Source organism: Ictalurus furcatus, chromosome 6, assembly GCF_023375685.1.
Source record: "Ictalurus furcatus strain D&B chromosome 6, Billie_1.0, whole genome shotgun sequence".
Taxonomy (NCBI): domain Eukaryota; kingdom Metazoa; phylum Chordata; class Actinopteri; order Siluriformes; family Ictaluridae; genus Ictalurus; species Ictalurus furcatus.
The window spans coordinates 21,587,128-21,609,894 of record NC_071260.1 but is presented as its reverse complement, the minus strand read 5'-3'; the positions used below and the strand labels follow the sequence as shown (position 1 = coordinate 21,609,894).

General features: G+C 40.9%; 1 protein-coding gene across 6 annotated transcripts in view; it reads left to right on the top strand.

Annotated features, from left to right (window-relative positions):
• Positions 1 to 22,767, top strand: part of zmp:0000001200 (dedicator of cytokinesis protein 9) — a 96,730-nt gene that overhangs the window by 14,824 nt on the left and 59,139 nt on the right. The gene's annotated exons all lie outside the window — the stretch shown is intronic.

Sequence of the window (22,767 nt, the reverse complement as noted above, 5' to 3'; positions counted from 1 at the left end):
TAGTACAAAACACACTAGTGTTCCATTTGAGATGATATGACCTTTCTAAAATCCATACACTAGACTGTGGAGTACATATTGCATAGTGTGTGTATAGTACGTCATTTGGGACACAACTTTAGTGTTTACTCTCTGATGCGTGTTTTCAGTACAGTAACGTAGTGAATAAACGCACCCAGTACCGCGCGCAGACCGATTAATTGATAATGAGGTTCGTTGACACCGATTTTCGTAATCAGTTAATATTGATTTTAAAGTATGGCAAGAATACCTGACACGAGTAGCGCATCTCATATATTTGCACATATCCACAAAAGAGAAGTTAGTTCGGTACTCCATGCTGTCAGCTGGCTTTCTGTACACCTGGGCACAAAAAGCCTGTCAGTTCTCAGCGTGCAAGGAATGGATAGACGACTCTTTCACTGTTTATTGAGATTTTAATAACTCTTTTTAGTATGAAGCACACCCCGCACTTTATTTACTGTGTCGACATTCTGCCCAGCCCTAGATTTAACATTTTTACGAGTACATAAAAGGCCGAGAGCACACTGTGGTTTAGTGGTTAGCACGTTCGCCTCACACCGCCAGGGTTGGGGGCCCGCCGTGGCCCCGTGTGTGTGTGGAGTTTGCATGTTCTCCCCGTGCTGCGGGGGTTTCCTCCGGGTACTCCGGTTTCCTCCCCCAGTCTAAAGACCTGCGCTGTAGGCTGATTGGCATGTCCAAAGTGTCCGTAGTGTATGGATTGGCACCCTGTCAAGGGTGTACCCCGCCTTGTGCCCGATGCCTGGGATAGGCTCCAGGTTCCCCTGAAGGATAAGCGATATAGAAAATGGATGGATAAGCAATGAAAATATAATTGTAAATCATTGATGATACAAAATCGTTAGCTCGGGCACCCTTAAGTTCATCCGTCGGATATTTTAAATAACCAACCACTACATTATGTGTTTTGTAACCAAGTGTGGAATGAATGCTGAAAAAACAGAATGCTGTATGAACGCAACCGTATTGAGCAAACAATATGGCTTGTATTTTAGTGTTGTGTGAGAACTTACTGTAATAGTTCAAATACTTACGCTGTCGTCTCGTGATTTTGAGGTCGGAGAGTCCCAGGATGTTTTCTTTTGAGATGTTCATGCATAACCGTTGCGTTGCTGTGGTATGCCATTCCAATTTTACACAGTCTACAGAGCACCATTTTATTCTGTCTCTGTTTTTTAAAAAATTCCCACACTTTTGATCGACTTCTCGATGTTTGGCATAACTCCTGATTATCAGCATGACCGGGAGCCGAAGCCGCCATCATTCGGAACGAATGTGAACACGACGAATAGTCGACACGTCGTTCCAGCCCTGCTCATACTGACCACCTTTTCACTACACTTAGCACTGTTTGAATTTGCTCTCCTACACATATATATTGTAATGATAAGTGCTATCTAGTCACTCAGAAGAGGACAGGTTCCATTTTGAGTCTGGTTCCTCTCAACGTTTCTTCCTTATGTCAGTTCAGGGAGTTTTTCCCATTCACATTGTCATCTCTGGGTTGCTCATTAGGGATCTAGATCTACATCTGGATTTCTGTAAATCTGCCTGGTGACAATATTTATCGTCAAAAGTACTATTCAAATAAAATCGAGCTTTAATGAGACAGTGTGCAGCGATGGCTGCTGAGGGATCTGGCTGAGCAAAATCTGCCAAGCAGAAAAAGAATGAGAAACGACAGCGTTCTCTATCAGAATGACGAGGTTTCTAGGTGGTTTCCGATTTTAAATGAAAGACAGGAATCGTTGGGTGGAGTTGTTTTTACATACGGGCAAACAAAAACCATTTGGTTTTGTAACTTTACATGATGATGGAACAAATACTATTGAGATTGATTTGATCACTCACAGCATAGCTTCTCAGACACATTTTTACTACTTGTGGTTCTGGGACACACCCAGTATAGCAATTTATCACTCATTAAGAGCGTAGGTCCAGGACTGTGTTGCTCTGTGTGTAGCATTAGAACTGTGGGTCTGTGTGCTGAGTGAGAAGTATTTTGTTTTATGTGAGCAAGTGATCCCAAAGTGGTCCCGTTGGAACATGTCTCAGAAATACAACAAAAGTGTTCAAGCCTGTTACTGACATCATTCCTAGGCTGACTGACTAGCAGTGTGTAAACACACACACACACACACACACACACACACACACACAGACAGAGAGCACACAATCAGCATGTAGAAGGATGATTCCATGATTAGGCTGTCATTTGTGTCGCACTGATATTACATTTACAAATACACTACAAGGCTCGACGCTTACTTTTTTCCCAAGGTGCTCCTAAGTTGCGAAATTTAGGAGTGCATAAAGAACTTTAGGGGCGCAATGAAAATGGATCAAATAATGTGTTTTTCCTTAATAAAGGAATACAAGGAGACCTTTACAAGCAAAATTATTTCATTTATTTGAATGCAAAACTACACTAGTTTAAAAAAAATTTCTGCTTCAAACTTTATTTATTTAATAATTATGTAATTATTATGCATTTTATAATTATTTATACTTTAAACTGCTTTAAATTGTACAAACGGTAGAAACATGTATATAATAAAATAGTTTTTCTTAGATCTAAATGCCAAAAACACACACGGTGTATGATTTTAGTCTTAGTTTTTACTGTAGATTTACTGTTTCTGTACGATATCCCGTTTAAGGTGAGAGTTGCCCATAACAAACTCCGAGTGGCCCACTTTAATTGTCCTCTGAGCCATGGGAATGTTCTCTGCCACTACAGGTTAAAACTGTATTTCCTACCGGAGGTGGAGGATGAACTGGTATCGCCACCGGGGCTTCAGTTAACGTTGCTTCGTTCTCTTCCTCGGCTTCAACTGCTTCAGTCGAAACTTCAGTTTCTGTCATACTCGGCCTTTTGAAATAATGACTAATGTGCTTCATACTTTGCGTTATGTTGCTAGCTAACTTTAGCTATCTATGTACTGTATTATTATTTTTTAATGTTAACAACAGTACAAAAATATATCCGCAATACAATGACGTATCAAAGTCAGGGGTATTACACATAATAATTAAAGAAAAAATGTGCATTTATGTATGTAGAATTTTGCCAGCAAAATCAACAGATTAATTAAATATACTTTGTTTTTCTGTTCTGTTATCCAATCTATATAATCCAAACAGAAGCTTTTTCCAGTGTAAACAGAAATCAACATCACTTTAACTATCTGTGTAGCTCATTAGAGCGCCCTTTGCGCTGACGAGTGGATCACGTGATTTTTTTTTTTCTTTTTTTTTTTTCCAACTGACAACATTGGTTCAGTGCAGTGACCGTGGTCTTTGTTGTGTTATCAACCTTTTTGTTGAGGAAAAATATAGAGGCTGCTTGGGCTGAATTTTGTAGTGTTTTTGATTCACACACGTGACCCAAATAGCTTTTACAGGTCACACACATCTATTTGTAGTCACAAATGAGAGGGAAATGCTCTCACTGTCGAGCCCTGCACTATATGACTGAAAGTATGTGGACACCCCTCCTAATTACTGATTTCAGGTGTTTCAGCCACACCCATTGCTAACAGGTGCATAAAATAAAGCACATAGCCATGCAATCTCCAGATATAAACGCTGGCAGTAGAATGGGTCGTACTGAAGAGCTCAGTGACTTTAAACATGACACTGTCATTAGGAGGCCAACTTTGCCTGAAGTCAGAAATGTCTGCCCTGCTAGATCTTCCCTAGTCAACTGTAAGTGTTATTGGAAATGAAAGTGTTTAGGAGCAACAGCAGCTCAGCCATGAACTGGTAGACCACGCAAGGTTGCAGAGCGTGGCTGCTGTGTGCTGAAGTCGCACATCTGCTGTTATATCACTCACTATATAGTTCCAAACTGCCTCTGGAAGCAACATCAGCACAAGAACTGTGCATCAGGAGCTTCATGAAATGGGTTAACATGGCTGTGCAGCTTCACACAAGTCTCAGATCACCATGCACAAAGCCCAGCGTCGGCTGGAGTGGTGTAAAGCACGCCACCACCGGACTGGAGCCGTGGAAAAATGTTCTCTGGAGAGATGAATCATGCTTCACTATCTGGCAGCCTGATGGACGAATCTGGGTTTGGCAGATGTCAGGAGAACACTACCTACCGGAATGCATAGTGCCTTAGGGCAAAGTTTGTTGGAGGGATAATGATCTGGGGCTGTTTTTCAGGGGTTGGGCCCCTTAGATCCAGGGAAGGGTAATGTTAATACCACAGCACACAAAGACGTTTTAGACAGTTGTATGCTTCCAACTTTGTGGCAACAGTTTGGGGAAGGCCATTTCCTCTTCCAGCATGACTGTGTATCTGTGCACAAATTAAGGTCAATAAAGACCTGGTTTGATGAGGTTGATGTGAAGTCCTGACCTTAACTTCACTGAACATCTTTGGGGTGAATTGGAACATCGATTGCGAACCAGGCCAACATGAGTGCCTGACCTCGCAAATGTTCGTTTGTCTGAATGGACACAGATTCCCACAGACATGCTCCAAAATTTTGTAGAAATCTTTCCCAGAAGAGTGGAGGCTGTTACAGCCACAAAGGAAGGGGCCAAATCCAGGTTAATGCCCATGGTTTTGGAATGGGATGTCCAACAATCTCTTATATAGTTGTGATGGTCAGGTGTCTACATTCTTTTGGCCATATAGTGTGTGTACATATAAAGTAAAGGAAGAAGACATTTTAAACACAAGTAAAGTGTTCTTCATGGCTATCTTGGAAGACAGCATTATGCTTGTCCCAACCCACTATAACTATCGTAAACATAAAAATGTAAAATATTATTACACAAAATATTATTATTATTATTATTATTGCAATGATGTGTGAATCCATTTAACAGCTTTTGTTTGAAACAGCCTTTTCCATCCATTATAGGTTATGACAAATGTAAAAAAAAAAAAAATCCCACAACATTCACTCCTATGAAGTATTTGGAATGTATCATTTATAAGTCACATGTTCAGCAGGAAGTTGCCTCATCCAGATTTCCTGCAGATCATGGGAATAAATAAGTTCTATTTATTACCCCACTTTATTTTCAGTGATATTGTGATGTTGACTGATGCAGTCACTTTGAACCTTGTTACCCAAAGTATCGCTTGAAAGTAAATTATGAATTTTTAATGTCTAAATGTCATTAGCATGGTTAACCAACCCTCAACCCTGTTACTTTCAACTCTGTTACTCATTTAAGAGCCAAATGCAGCCTGTCAGGAAAGAAACCTTGTAAGGAATGAGATTTTCTTGTCTGCGATGGAGTAACACCTTTTTAATTGGATAAATGTATGTTTTCTTTCATTCAGTGTTTTTAATATTGAATAGGGATAAATGGCACCCCAGTTGAGGATTCCCTTGGAAACACTAGTGTCGGTATGGGATGACTGTCGTGGATTTGAATAACTTTACATTCTGTTAGAGTCTTTTCATTTCCTCTGAGGTTTGTGTCTCATAACAGTACAGCAGAATAATGCTCAAGTTCTGGCCTGCACTCAGCAACTGATTCACTCACACACGCGCACACACACACACACATATATATATCAGTAACATGGGGTGTGTTGGCCTTCAGAATCCAGACACACTAAGCCATGGCTCGTCACTTCCTCGAGCCCCACCTCTGAGAGGAAATGGGTCATTGTTACTGTGGACCAATTTAGACTGTGTCTGAATACAGGTATGAAAAGCTTGTCCCAGAGTCCCACAAAGGGTCTGAATATAAATGTCTGTACATTTAAGGTACACACACCGGGTTTCAAAAGTAAAAAAAAAAAAAACAACAAGAAGTTATCAAGCTAAAAAGAGTTCACCACAGCAGCTTTTAAAAGTTACTAGAGTGTTTTTGAAAACAGTAATATTGCACGTTTATGTCAGTCATATGGTCTTTTCTTAGCCATATTTAGTGATAAATGACCATACTCTTTTGCTAATGCAAATTAGTGCACATTTAAACCTTAAAATTCTCTGTTCATGAGGGATGAGAAATTTATTATCTAGCCAACCATGCTTGTAAAAGCCCCATGTTTTGGTTACCCAGAAAATGAACTGACTAGACTAAAAAGTAATAGCCACCATAATGTAATAATGTATGACGAGCTAGTTAGCTAGTGGAGTTCATTAATCCAGGCAAAGGGAAACGAACAAGTATACAAACTCCTGGAAAGAGGATGACTATGTAGCCATGTTCTATTCTCTGCAGATAAAGTTAATGATGCGACACATCATGTTCATGCCCTCAACAAAAATTCAGCAAGTCTATGAGAACAGATTATAAGACGTTTTATGTGACATCATCACAACTCACACTCAATTAAAGCCCTCTTTGATTCACATGCACGTGTACAGCACCAACAAGCATTGCTGCGAAAGACAATTTCGTGCAATCTCAATTTCCACCAATTTAAGCAGTTTTCTGCAAAAAAGCACAAAAAACGCACACATTTCGAGCATTTTTGGCCGCAACAATCACAAAAAAAACACCTCAGCGAATTCCTGTACGGCCTGATTTAAACACACACACCAAGCAGGGTTTACTTTCTTCCCCTGTTTGTTGAACCTACTTGTCCGCTGGGCAACTACGAATAAAAAACTATTATCCCAGACACAAAATCTGCGTGGCAAGTTTTCCCTTAAAAATGTTCATACCTTCCACAGACGCGAGCAAACAAAGCAACCAGACATCAAACAAGTGCCATGATGCAAAGAACCATGATATTTGGATCAATCACAGACAGGATGAACAAAAGATGATGTGTTTTTCGAAGTTCTGTTTGGGAATCCGTACTGCATGTATACTTCACACACACAAAAAAAGACATTTTGAAGTAAAAACACATCTTTTGAGCAAGGAGGATGTGCTGGGTTAACCCTGAATTACAACCTGAAAGATCAATCCCCAGCATGATTAGAGCAAAAAGAATGAGGGGAGAGTTTGCACATTAAACGGAGTACAGGAAATCCTCTCAGGCCTGGTTTATTTATTTTAGTCAAGGCTGTTTTTATCCCTGCAGGTTAAATGAAAAAGCTCATAATGCCCACATTACTGTGGATATAGATACTTCTCAGTGCTGGCTGCAGACTTAAATGGTGTTTAGTTGTAGTATTGTGGTATTTAAAAAAAAAAGAGTATGGAGGAAGGGGAGCAGGAAATAACAATAGAGATTATTTGTAATATTTTGTTAAGAAAGACGCTTGAGTGCTGAGTTCATGTTGTGTTGGTGATGTGCCATTGGTGTCTGAAACTGAAGCACATAGTGTGAGGTTGTGAGTGTGTGTGTGTTTGGTCTGTGTGCATTCCTGGTTAATGGTCCATAACTTTTCCTGCTCTGCTCCCCTCACAGATGAAAGCGCATTGAAATGCCTCTGTGCTTTTCTTCAGTTTGCTTTGCACGTGTTGGAGAGTCACATGACTGACCTGCTGTGGATTACACCGATCAGGTGCGCCTCAGAGACCATGCAAGACCTGGAGCAAGGATGCAGAAGTAGAAATGAGCCAGGGCTGTGCGGGATTAGAGGAGTGTGAATGGCTCTAAATGTATAACATCATTGTGACATCACATTTCTTTATCTGAGAGGTTTAATTTTCTCAGTGCAGAGGTGTATGAGTATACAGTATGCACAGGATGTGCTGTAATCCATCCATTCTGTCTGTCTTTTGTCTCTCTTTCGCTGTTGGAGCAGTATGAGGAAATGGGCACAAGGCAAATGTGTGTAGGAGGGTGTTGCACCAGGATGCAACAGATGTGACCGATTAAAGTGTGCTTTGCATGGTATTATTTTTCTTTGATCACATCAGACATTACTGGTCATGTAAACATTGTGGGCAGTAAAACAAATTATGCTTAGACACGTTGAGGTGAAAGGGTATGCAGAAATGTGCATATTACATGACACTTGTAAATGAGGGCCCTTTGAAATCAGTTTATTTTAAGAAAACATTAATCGAGCAAGGATTGTGGCGCTAACTGAGTGAGCTGAGCTAACAAAGGCTTTAAAAATATTAAGATTGATAACACTTATTAATCTCTTACATGATTTTTCCTCTTGGCACTGTGTCTTAGTGGTTAAGCAGGTTTGACTCGCACCTCCAGGGTTGGGAGTTCGAATCCCGCCTCCGCCCTGTGTTCGCAGAGTTTGCATGTTTTCCACGTGATTCGGGGGTTTCTTCCGGGTACTCAGGTTTCCTCCCCCGTCCAAAAACATGTGCTGTAGGCTGATTGGCATTTCCAAATTGTCTGTGGTGTGTGAATGTGCCCTGTGATGGTTTGGCACCCTTGTGCCCCAAGTTCCCTGGGATAGGCTCCAGGTTCTCCTGTGACCATGTGTAGGTTAAGCAGTGCATAAAATGGATGGATGGATGTACACACAAAGCATGTTTCTCAATTCTAAGAAAGAACACAAAGAACGAACTTGCGTTCCTGTGAAGACTGGTCTTGTCAGGCTAACTTGAAAGAATGAACTCGGAAGGACAGGAGGACATAGGACACATCTTAACAGGGTCCTCATCTCTTCAGTGCTTGACTAAGTAATATGTTTCAGCCGGTTAATAAATTTACTGTTAACTGGCTGATTAACCAAAATGAATAAAGCATATTTTAATGTAGTTTGCAACTGCGACCTCACATTAACTAAAAAAGAAGCTAACGAGTTTATCATTACCTCAGAAGCTAGCGTAGTTGAATTAAAATACTTCTGGGGGATAGATTCGACCTTTCAACAACCCCATATATATCTAAATCATTTATATCAAAATCATTCTTTTTGGATGCAAGTTTTGATTCATTTCGATTATTGTCGATAAAAAGATGTTAAAACTACATGTACGGGTCAGGCTTCTGTCATCTGCTATTGTTTTGCCGCAACGACTTCTGGCACTTCAAGCGGGTTTGGTGCGCTCAGGTCTGCATCCGATGCATCCTCGATGTCCAGAACTCAGCAAAAAAGAAAGGTCCCTTTATTTTAATAATAATTTTGTAAAATCCAAATAAGCTTTACAGATCTTTATTAGAAAGGGTTTAAACTATGTTTTTCATGCATGTTCAATGAACCATAAACAATTATTGCATATGTACCTGTGCAACAGTCCTTAAGACACGAACAGTTTACAGGCGGTAGGCAATTAAGGTCACAGTTACAAAAACTTAGGACACTAAAGAGACCTTTCTACTGACTCTGAAAAACACCAGAAGAAAGATGTCTAGGGTTCCCGCTCACTTGCGTGAACATGCCATAGGCCTGCTGCAGGGAGGCATGAGGACTGCAGATGTGGCCAGAGCAATAAACTTCAATGTCTGTAATATGTCCTGATGAAATTCCCCCATTGGCCCTTCTCGATCATTGCCCCCTGATAATCCCCATCACTGAATTGGCTACATCACTTTCCTCTCCTCTCCACTAATAGCTGGTGTGTGGTGGACGTTCTGGACACTATGGCTGCCATCACATCATCCAGGTGGATGCTACACACTAGTGGTGGTTGAGGAGATACCCCCCACCCCCCATACTAATGTAAAGCGCTTTGAGTGTCTAGAAAAGCGCTATATAAATGTAACTTACTAACTAATGTAAGACGCCCTTATCTAGAGTGATTTATAGAAATGCTTTGTAGTCTCTATCAATAACTACATCCTGATACTTGTAAGTCGCTTTGGATGAAAGCGTCTGCTAAATGAATAAATGTAAATGTAAATTATACTGGTTCACAAGGTCATGGATTAAGAATACCATCAGTCTTAAAACTCTTTTTGAGAGGTAATCTAGTAAGAAAGGCACACAGACAACACCATTTTTATACATCAACATGCTAATTTAAGTACTTCAGAAAGAGGTATTTTATTTTAAAAAAAAGGGAGCGTAGCAATAGGATGATGTGGAAGAACTTAGGACCTTATTATGTAGATCATCTGGCATACAAGTCCCTGTGAATGAGTTGTTACAAGCACATTAATATTAACATTCAAGTCATTTGAATTGTAGCTAGTATGCTTATCAGAGCTGCTGTTACTGTATACAAAAATAATCAACACCATCTGAGCAATGAAATTGGAGACTTCCAACAGCACTGTGGTTATAATAAATACTAAAGTACTGTTTGTGTGTGGTTGCTGATGTAGTGAGTTTAGGAGCAGGGTGTGCTTCAGTGATGTGATGCTGCTGCTTATGTTTACTGTTTGTTTATGTGCTCAAGAGGTGCTGGTCATTAGCCTGAAGTGATCAGGAAATACTAATGTTTGTGATTGTGTGTTTGAAAGATGTATCAAAGTGCACTGTCCTCCAAGTAAGGGTGAATAAGCCAAATGTGTTTATACACAAAAAGGCTCCAGTGAACCCTAAGGCAAAGTATTTTGAGGTTAACCACACAAACATAATCCTCTTACAGTCTTTCTTCAAACATGGTCGCACACTAAAGCATTTCCTGCAAGGCCTCCTGAACAGAAAAATGCTAAATGTTATTGACCCTAATAAATGAATAAAATCCACCATTAGAGCAACGTAAGCTGCCAGTGCTCTTTAATTCTCCTCTTTACGAAATCAGACTACTTGGAACAAAGTGCATTGTATCAGTTACTTTACGGGTTTTACAACTGGAAGAAATATCACCTATTCATGTCGTGACATGTTTTATTAGCTTGATTTAACACACTATTTAGAATTTTAAAAAATCAGAGCTCTTCAGTGATGTGCACAAACAATGCATTGTTTCAGGAAAAAAAATCGAAATGGTCGAGATTTCTGTACAAACTGTGCAAGTGAGTGCAACTTTTATTCACTGGAGAACTTTTGCTTTCCAATGAACTATTGTTTTCAGTCTGATGATGATTTGGAGTGTTGAAGTTTCAAAGCCTGCTCCTGGATCTTATCAGCATGATGTCTCTCCGAGGTTGCCAGCATGTATGCGGAGCTGAGAGCGGTTCTGTCTCCTCTCCTCAATCGAGAAGAGCTCATAGCAAGGTTCTCGAGCGAGGACACGTAGTATAACGTGTTTCCTAGACAGGAAGGGTGTGTGTATATGTATGACTGACAAGCCTCAAGTGTGTTTGGGTCCAGGATATGGATCATGGCGTTGTTCCACTTGTGTCATACTCGGTGCCAGCAGTAGTGATGGCGGTTCTCGGCTCTTGACCAGTGTAGCGTGTTCAAGTGGTTTTATTGTCATTTCAACCATTTACAGCTGGAGCGGTACACAGTGAAAGAAACAACGTTCCTCCAGGACCATGGTGCTACATAAAACAACACAAAAACCACATGAGACGACACAGAACTAAACAAGACCTACACATTCTACATAAAGTGCATGTACAAACGTGTGCGAACAACACAGGACAGTACAATACTACTAAAACAGGACAATAGGCAGAGTAAGTGACGGTGTAACGCTGAACAGTACACAGTTCTAGTGAGGAACTGTCTGATATAACAGGTAGTGCAGAAGATCAGTCACGAGTAACAATATAATATAAAAATTGTATAAATGTAACATGCTATGACTGAGTATTCAGCAGATTAGTTTATACCAAATATGGACATGGCAGTTATTGTGGTAGCAGCCAGGTAAAATGTATAATGACAATAAATTAAATACTATATTTTTATAATACAGTAGCAGCACAAAATGCAACAGTCAGTGCAGGAATGTGCAAATATTGCAACGGGAGTGGGATGGTGTTCAGTTCAGTGTGTGTGTGTGTGTGTGTGTGTGTGTGTGTGTGTGTGTGTGTGTGTGTGCGCTTGTGTCTCCATGTCCTGATATAACAGCTCCACTGCTGGACTGAAGTGTCTTCCAGAACTCTGCTTTGTGTTTAGAGTTATCTCAGAGTTTATCCTACAGCTCAGCTGACTATTTGTTTCTTCAGTCTCTAAGGTGAAGTCACTGTGCCTCTCTCTCTCTCTCTCTCTCTCTTTCTCTCAGAACTGCGTACTGATCTGAATCCTTATTTAGCCTTTCATAGTCTTTAGGTGACTTGCAGCCCTGTGACATGGACAATGTGTGTGTGGGTGTGTGTGTGTGGATCTGTTCATGCCCATACAGTGTGCGGATATACAGGTGTGAGACCATTGTGAGTGCACTGCCCCTCATTTCCACTGATTGTTTGTGTATGTAGGGGAAAAAACACCACACACACACACACACACACACACACACACACTCAAATGTACATGCCTGCAGTCTAATTGAGAGGATTTCCATGCATTAGGGGCAAGTTTATCAGCTCCATAGAAAATTCCTTCCACATTTTCCACAAACGCTCTCGTTTCATTTTGTCGACAGGTCCTTAAAATGGACATTTTATTTATTAGACAAAAAGAAAAAATGGTATCATTAATCTGGAATCATTCATGCTATTTTAGACAATTAAATGTTTTTAAAACATTTCTTCTCTCTCTCTCTCTCTTACTGACTCTACACACACGCAACTCTAAAAGCCTTCTGCTCCCTTATCATCATTCTGCTGATGCATCACTGCTATTCTTATGATACATTGACTCGATAAGCTTTAAGTCCGTAATGCAAGCCTGCTACCTGTAACCTGACACCAGCATGTTCCCTCTCCTCCCTCTTACTCTGTACTTTGTGTCGCTACAGCCATTTTTTTTTGTTTGTCTGTTTTGTTATTACAAAACTGAGGAAGGACTTCTTAAACTCTGCTTTAAAAACAACAATAATAAAGTGCTAAATGGTGGTCTGTGACTTTTTTTTTTGCCTTTCATTCCAGGCAGTTTGTTAATCTCAGCAAGTTGCATATAACTGATGGAATGTTGACTGGAATGTAGCTGTACGTCATTTTACTGTTTTCGTAATCAGATAATTCTTGATGAGAAACAGAGCGAATGTCATGTTGGTCTCACACACAGAATTTGTACTATTACACTGTTATAAATGTACTCCATGTTCCAGGTTATATATTAATTCAATATATTAATTGCAACCTGATTAAAACCTAAATAAAACGGGTTTGGAAAGCATGGACTCTACCACACTTAGGGGGCTTTCACACTGGCAGGTTAGTCTGAAACACAGCACGGTTTGCATGAAAAACTGCTAATGTGAAAGCTGTCATGCGGACGGGAAGCGCGCCATGGTACCGATCCCGAGACTACCTGTAGGAGGGGGTCCGAGTTTGGGTTGCACTGGAACTGTGCCGCGATTCCGTGAATGTGAACGCAACTCGTACTCGGGTCCGCGCTTATTCAGGAAGTAAAGTAGCCTGCACGTGTGTTTTAGCCGATGACGACATCATTAGTTTCCACAATACGCATGTACCATGAGTGGCAAGGGAACGTTGTGGGACACAGAAGAGTATGATGCACAGCATAACATCATACTCTTCTGTGTCCCACAACGTTCCCCTGCCACTCATGGTACACGCGTTTTGTGGAAACTAATGATGTTTCCTGCTGCACAAATGCACCAGGCTTCGATAAAATCAAGCTAGTCTGAAGTCAGACCAACGCTGCAGGGGACGACGGGAACACAGCTAAATGGTCAGCACTTATATAGTGCTTTTTTAACCTTAGCAGTTCTACAAAGTACTTTACACAGATTCTCATTCACCCATTCACACACCAATGGTAGCAGAGCTGCCATACAAGGCGCTAGCTTGCCATCGGGAGCAACTTGGGGTTCGGTGTCTTGCCCAAGGACACTTTGGTATGTGGAGTCATGTGGGCCGGGAATCAAACCACCAACCCTACAATTAGTGGACAACACGCTCTACCACCTGAGCCACAGCCTCCCACAACTGCGCTCGGATTCAGACCGCAGTAAACGTGCCGCAGTAAAATACATTTTACTCCACGTGTACATTTTAGAAAATTGCATTTAAAAAAACTAATTTTCTTAAACTCCCCAAAATGATCAAAAGAAAAGATAATTGCTTTCTGTGATCAGAAACAGATGTCGGATTAACAGATGTCTGAGAAACACTCGGACTACTATAAGACAGGTTATAAGGGTATATACATGTGACAGGAGTGAATCGGGCATGTTGCGTCTACTGCTGTTTGCAGATCATTGAACCTTTTAGTTATCATGGCATAATTGAGCACAGATATGATTTAGATATAGGGTTTAATTGTGTGTGTGTGTGTATGTGTGTAAATGTGTGTGGGCTCTTTTCGACTGCACGTGAACATATGTCTCTAAGTCCCATAGAGCATGCAGAACATGAGTTCTGATGTTAATGCATAAATCGGGTTCGTAAATCTGTCACCTGAGCTAAATAAAAGGTGAAGTAAGCTGTTGGAGGTCAGACCACTGACAAGCAAATGAAACTCTGTCTTTTTCCTCACCTCAGTGTAGAGATGTTTGCATGGCTCCATGTCGCTCCTGTTGTGTTTTTCTTTACAGTATTTAGCATGCTGGCATGGATGAAAGATGTAATGGGGATAAATATCCTAGTGAGCATAAGGGGACTGAAAAGTGTAGGGAAGACTGTAATTAAGAGACTTACACTCATTGCTTCGGGACAAGAGGAATGATGAAGTAGAAAGAACGTATTCATCTCTGCATAGGCAAAAAAGACAGTCATCCAAGTGATTTCCGGACGTCTGACTTTCCTTTCAGTTGCATCCTATTATTAGTATTGGTCTTAATCAGGACGCCTTAGCCGAGAACTCGCATCCGCTCATTTGGCACGTGTGTTATCATGTCAGCAGTGTGACTTCTATGTGGTTAAGTAAAGGAATGTTCAGGTTGGTTAAAGTAAGGAGGAAGATTAAGATACATGGGAAAACTGACGTTGGGTAAATGCAGGTTTAAATCTGTTAAAGGTCAAGTGGGGAAAGCTCGGCAAAAATTCAACCTGACCATTCACAACAAATATTTCAGAAATGGTGTTATAACCTGACCAAGCATGATATGAATAAATCACCACATGATTAATGAAACAGCCTCTGATTAGGCTTGAGCTGAGAGTGTCCTCCTTTCCTTCAGCTGAAAACAGGATCATGAACTCATTTAGATAAGGAAGGCAATGCTGATAGTGTGGCTTGTGATGTGTGTTTGTCTGTCCTGTAGATGGCAGCAGGAACTCAGTGTGTGCTTTAATGAGATCACTGCACCCTAGCACAACACAAAAGAAGTATCTGGGAGAAAAGTCAAGAAAAGATTCAACACCCCAGTCACTCACACTAGACATCTCCGCCATCATGACATCACCAAGGTGTGGACTCGGAGAAGGAACATGGGGCTTTGGGTACAGTGTGGAACATGGCCTTTCTCAAGGCTTTGGTTAAAGTGGAAGGTTTTGGTTCCTCAGACTTAAAGCTTTGGGGCGATGTATAGACAGAAAAGTGGTGGTGTCCGTGTGCGGGTGCGGGTGCTCATCTAATAGTATTAAAAATAATTAATTCCTTAGGTTTATATGGTGCTTTTCTAGGCACTCAAAGCGCTTTACATTGAAGGGAGAGGGGAGGGGGGATCTCCTCAACCTCCTGGATGATGCGACGGCAGCCATAGTGCACGCCCAGCACACACCAGCTATTAGTGGAGAGGAGAGAGTGATGTAGACAGTTCAGAGATGGAGATTATTCGGAGGCCATGATGGAGAAGGGCAAACGGGGGAATTTCACCAGGACACCTGGGTTATACCCCTACTCTTTTACGAGAGGTTTCCTGGGATTTTTAACAACCACAGAGAGTCAGGACCTCGGTTTAACATCTCATCCCAAAGACGGTGTGTTTTTACGATATAGTGTCAGGGTGAGCACCCCTTGCTCGCCTCACTAAGTGGTACCACTTCCAGCAGCAACCTTAGTTTTCCCCAGGAGGTCTCCCATCCAGGTACTGGCCAGGCTGAACCCTGCTTAGCTTCAGTGAGAAACTAGTCTCATCTGTCACTTTTGTACAGCCTCTGGCACGGCCTCCTGTCTGTAGGGGACACTTTGAAGGGTTAAAGGGTTGATCTGTGTAAGATTTTATGTAGCCCAAGTGATGAAGTTGAAAGGCAAAAGTGTGGCTTCCTTTGCTTTGGAGAACTGCCACCAAGGAGCAGCAAAAATAACCAACACACACACTTGGACTTCTCCTGGGATAAATAAACTTGCACAGCATATTTTGCCACAGGAAGAGGATGAGGCCTTTTTTAGCTGTGCCATTTTACTACTGGGACCATGACAACTGCTGTGTGTGTGCGCGTGTGTGTATGTGTTTATATGTGTAATATTGGTGAGCTCAGCCAAATTTAGCTTATTAGTTCACATGAAATACGTGTTTATTGGTATTGAAATCCTGAGAAATATAGGAATATAGGCTCATAATGTGCTGTGTGAAAGAAAAGGCTGTTTTCCATTGATTTTAAAATGACAAAGTGAAATGTTTTGTTCCTAATTTCGCTAAATAAATGTGATAGTCATGATTTCAGTATTAAGCCAAAAATGATCATTTTTCACATTCACATGTCCTGGACTCTCTCCTGTCTCTCCTCTTCCTGTCACTCTAAAATCACACTGTATTTAGTGTGTGCGTGTGTGTGACACAGAGAGAGCGAGAGAGGGGTAGGGGGATGGAGGAAACCGGGAACTTAGTGCATCTTTGTTGTGGGTCAGTTCATACAACAAGGAAACAGCCGCTTCCTTCTTAATGATGGAAAAGCCACTCAGCATCTCCTTTTCCCCATGAGACCACATGGCTCCTCTCTTCCCTTTGCTCTCTTGATCTGTGAGTCTGTGTATTCCTCTTACAGGAAAAACGATTAGGCCACTTCCTCTTGTTCAGTTCTGTTTCACACTGAACGCTCTGAATATCTCAACCTCAAACCCCTTGGTGCATTAGTTCCTTTGATCTCTCTCTCTCTCTCTCTCTCTCTCTCACACACACACACACACTCACACACACACACATGCACACGTGTGCCCTGATTTCTTATAATCCTTTGCCAAACTCAAACCTTTTAGAGTGTGTTTTAGTGGCGTGTACAGTAGTTCTGTAGTGAAGTCTCTTCTGTTAAATCGAAGTCTCAAGTCAGCAGTTCTCAAGTCCAAGTCATCTCAGCCTAAGTCCAAGTTCAACTAGAGGTTGTAACTTATAATTCCCGACCTCTGCCCAGAAAAAAACCTAAAATAATGCCCCCTCCAGACATGAAATTCCTTCTGATGAACTTGTACTTACCCTTAAATGAGTTCTTTATATACAAGTATTTTCTTTAGATCCGTCAACATATAGACATGTACATTTTCCTCCTCAAATCAGCAAACTGTACATCACTCATCACCGAGAGTAGGCTGGCTTCCCACTTTGTACCTCGAATGCACGGAGGTAAAAAATAACGTAAATCCGAGCTCTGACGTAGCACTTCCGAGGTAAGTGGAAAGCAGCATAATGCGTTTCTGACACGGCCAGAAGTTTGTCATCAACGGTTTTGGGTCAAAATAACACTACCACAGACAAAAATCACACATCATAAAAGAATTCAAGTCAGCAACTCTGAAGTACAAATCAGGTCATAATATATGTGTGTTGAGGTTTGAAGGGGATTACCCAGAATTTCCTTTATCAGTTGCAGTAGGCTGTAATTCTATGCTTTGAGTATTATTATTATTATTATTATTATTATTATTATTATTATTAATGATAAAAAGTTTATGTTGCCGGTTTAAAGGTCTATATCTTTGGCGCAAACCCAGACACACACACACACACACACACACACACACACACACACACACACACACACACAAGAGTCATGGTAACGTTAGCCAAAACAGTGAAAGAGAAGATGTCAGGTTGAAGATTGACTCTGAGTATTGATTGAGACACTGCTTCAGAGAAGGTGCTGAGAGAGCAGAGCAGCTACCACAAACATGAACACTGTATCAGCACTCCTCCTGAATCTTCAACTCACACGTATCTCTCTTCTTTTTTCTTTTCTTTTTTTTTTTTTTAAGTCCAGAGTGTGCTGTATTGTTTAAATCAATGCAGCTAAAGGAAGTAAAGCACTCAGAATTCAGATAAAAACTCGAAACAAAACACAAAAGCAAAGCAGTAATTTCACTTTAGCGTTCTTGGTTTTGTTGAGCTCTTAGGTTTTGTTTCCTTCCGTATCGTAGAAGATGGCGTTGGTTTACAGTAGGAGCTCTCTATCCACCCCCCACTCCCTACCCCACCCCCACTCCCTACAGTGTGTGAGGGGAAGTCCATAGTCCTTAAGGAAGTTAGATACAGAAAACCTTGCTGCTCTATTCCTGAATGAATGTTGTAGTGTGTTTAATAAAATTATTCGCTTCATGATGCACAGATGTGAACGTCATGGGCTGAGCAGTACATTTTATTAATCGTATAAATTAACCATTAGCATATGTATGTAGCATAAAGCATGTATGTGTACTTTATATACACATATATAAAGATGTCGCTCAGATTATTTTCAAGGTATTTTTACTCTAATACAGACATAATAAGTACAAGGTCATTGAGGATCAGGTTCCGGCTCAGGGGCTGGTGATGGACAGTTCCTGAATGGGACACGATCACTGAAGATCTCCTTGCTAGATGTGTGGAGAAACTCAGTGGATGGGAAAATCAAATAGTGTGCCCAAGCTACCATCACATCTAAAGTGATGAGAAAGCAGGAAAGAAATGAATGAGAAACTTGGCATCAGTACCTCTAAATGTTCTGACATGATTTTGGATGTGTAATAGGAGAACATGGTGATTGGGTGATAGCCGTGGAAACTGTAGAAATGCCACAGGGATGGTACTATGTGAGTATGTATAAACATATACATGACTGTGTTAGTGTGAGACATGGTGAAACATGAGTGAGATGAATGCCTGCCCTCAGGACATGGAAGTAGACTATACTTGTCAGACTCTATGTATGTGAATGTATCATTAACTCAGCATGTTTCCTCAGCTATAAGGCAAACAGCTGTCACTGAAGGCTTTGCTAATGTGTCATAGCATAAACCTGTGTGTGAGTGGATAATAGATTACCCGAGGCTAATTGCATTTGCTCGTGGGTACACTTGTTCCAGACTGTAATTTTCTTTTATAATTTTACTAATATACTGTCTAATATATTGCAGAAAACTACTACTCTACACTCTATACCAGGGCTTTTTCTGGCTATTTGGGCACCCTAGGCAAGATTCTTCTTGGTCAACCCCTCCCCCAAACCACATGGGAAAGCCTTCTAAATCTCTACCCAGCTAACAATTTTTGGTTCCCAGAACATACATTTTTAAGGTTTGTTTGTTGTTAGCCAGGAAAGTTTTCTTTATGGACATAGAAAAATGTTTTTAGGTTTGCAGAACGTTCCAATGTCCTCTTAACGTTCTCTCAACGTTCCCCTAATGTTCTCTCAATGTTCCCCTAATGTTCTCTTAACGTTCCCCTAATGTTCTCTTAACTTTCTCTTAAAGTTCCCGTCATGTTCTCTTAACGTTCCCTTCATGTTCTCTTAACGTTCCCCTAATGTTCTCTCAACCTTCCCCTAATGTTCTCTTAATGTTCTCTCAACGTTCCACTAATATTCTCTCAACGTTCCCCTATGTTTTTTTTAACGTTCATGTGTTTTTTAACATTCCCCTAATGTTCTCTCAATGTTCCCCTAATGTTATCTTAATGTTCCCGTTTTCTTAACGTTCCCCTAATGTTCTCTCCACGTTGCTGTAATGTTCTCTCAACGTTCTATATTCTCTTAATGTTCCCCTAATGTTCTCTTAATGTTCCCATAATTTCATGAATGAGAGTTGAAAACTACTCAAAATTACTGAGTAAACTTTCATAATCTGTTTGTAAAAACCTTGCTGATGGACCTACTTGATATGAACCACCAGGTATCTGTTCTTAAACGTTATCTGTCCTCTGCTAATATCATGTTCACGTAATTTGGAACTCATATAAACATTTACACACCTGCTCAGCATGAGAGAATATTAGTGTTTCAGTTTCAACCTTGTTGAAAATAAATAAATAAAAATTGGTGTATATAAATTTTTCCCTCACACTGACTGTGTGAGCTAGTGTTTTGCAGAATTAAGACCAGAATTGATTCAGCCAATAAGACACAAGTATTTTTCACATATTTTCCTGTAAACCCCGTCTGATTGGTCTCGCCTCCGTTCACTGAAGATAAAATACAACACTTCATTCACTGAAGATACAAAATTACAACACTTCAGTCTTCTTTTACTGACGTTCAGTTACGTAGTGACAAACTGCTCACTACGTGGATGATTCACTACTGAAATATTCGGGGCTAAAGAAAAAATCTACGGGACTACAGCCCCGAATGCCCAGGCCAGGTACTCTCTTTCTTGTGGGTGGGGGCGGGGAGTTCGGACCCTAGTCGACCGCCTAGTTTGCCTATGCCTAGAAATGGCCTTACTCTATACTACTAATACAGTGTAGAAATCTAAAGATGCATAAAGTTTGTGCAGTGTGATCCAACCTGAAGGACGGATGGTATAATGACTCCTGTGTTTTGGTTCATCATCATCTTCTACTCATGTTCAACTTCAAGAATCCTTAACTAGCTTTTTTTTCAATCGCTTGTTATTTCACAGATGTGCTGATTCTGTCCGCCTACATTAATGTGTTCTTGTAACATTTACTCAACTCATTTTCTTCAGTGAGTAATCATTAGTCCTGAAATTTCAGTCTTTCGTATTAAATGGATTATTGTCCAACCACCTGTGGCCTACACACTAACACACTCGCACTCTCACACACACTGACACACAGTGGCTGCATGCCTCGTCTATAATCTGCAGTCAGGATTACTTTATTACCTCGTTATTCATACACTGCATGACTGCCTTTTGCTGGCCGATTTCGTTTCAGAAATGTTCAAACGCAAACTGAAAAGTATCTGTATAAACAAGTGTAATAGGTGGGATTTTTCAAGAAGGACTGGATGGTAGAAATAATATTTTAATAATATTGGTATATCATATTCCTAATAATATTCATAAATCATTTTTGAAAGGTCACAGGTGTTACTTCTCACAATAACAACTGTGTGTGCGGGCATGTTTTTATATCTTGGCCGGGACCAAACCTCCCCACAAGGATAGGAATATCAAGCAGGGACCTTGTGGAGACATTTATCTGGTCCTTGTGGAGACATGTGGTAAACTGCTTTTGATATCAAAACAACTTTTATGGAGAAATAAATAAATAAAGCCAAAAGTTATCATTTTGCTTACCGAGGTTAAAGTTAGGGTTAGGTATAAGCTGCCTTCATAATAATGTCAGAGAAAGATGTGTGAGTGTGTGAGAGAGAGAGAGCGAGAAAGAGAGAAACATCTCTAATCTTCTGTTTGGCATGTAATTTCCCCTCTCTGTTTGAAACCCGCACATTAAAGGCTCACTGTGCAGCACGGTGCGCTTTGTAAATATGTGATAACAGTGAGTATTCTGCGTACACCACTTTCTACTAGGGATGTCACAATACCAAAAATCTAGTAGTTGGTACCGATACCACCAAAAGTACACGATACTCGATGGCAATGTCGATACCACGGTGTGTTATAAAAATGTATTAAAAACTCTCCTGGAGGACATCCTTCTCTGGTTGATACTGGCAAGAAAGAAAGAGAGAGTGTGAGACAGAGAGAGGGGGGGTATTTTAGTTATCAAACACTGTCTGACAATGACTAATAAAACAGTGGAGGATACAAGTGCTAAGGTGTACTCATAAATGTGCACACACACACCTTATACCCTGAATGCAAGCATTAGTTTAAATTCACTGATATGGTGGCAGACCAAAAAGATTTATTAAAAGCATGAACATGTGAATAATTATTAGTGTCATTAGGCTACATTTAGCTGACAGGACACGGGCTGAATGGCGATGCATGGTGGCCCATTAGGAGGTAGTTTATAACACTGCAATGCGTTAGCATTGTTAACAAATAACTGGCTATCGCTAACATTACATGGAGCATAATGTTAGCTGGTTTCACGCCATAATGCCAGCTGCTTCAAACAAACTTAGGACAGGACTGTCTTTGAGGTGCTTCGCCAAATTCCAGGTGTTTCCTCACTTTGTTTGAAATGAACGATCGCATCGGTTACACACCGGCTTCAGAGCATCAATTATATGTTTGTTGTCATCCGCCTCGAATGTGAAGTATTTCCATATTTAACTCTTATGGTAACTCTTACCATCTTTCCTCTCAACGAGTCGGGGCGGAGCTAAACTTGTCACCATCTTCTGTAGTTTTTCCCGTGTGCTTGTAGGCGTTCATCTTCTTCTTTACTACTTGTGGACTGACTAAAACACTTGCGTGTATTTGCTGCCCCTTCAGTTCTGGAAGAATTGCAATCCCGGTACCTTCATTACCAACGTTACCAAGGCTACTGCAGAAAAACAAGTACCGTCATGTTCTAAGAATGTTGGTACCGAAGTATCGATTCTCGTGACATCGCTACTTTCTACACACTGGACCATAATTCCCAGGTCCTACAATCCCGGGTTCGAATCTCGCCTCCGCCCTGTGTGCACAGAGTTTGCATGTTCTCCCCCAGTCCAAAGACATGAGCTATACGCTGACTGGCATTTCCAAATTGTCTGTAATGTGTGAATGCGTGTGTGATTGTGCCCTAGTATGAGTTGGTACCCCGTCCAGTGTGTCCCCCACGTTGTGCCCAGAGATCCATGGGACAGGCTCCCGGAGACCCTGTGTAGGATAAGCGGTATTGAAAAATGGATGGATGAATGAATGGATGGAGTCAGAATAGGTGAACAGCTCAAACTAATGGGTTTGTTGGGTCTGTTAA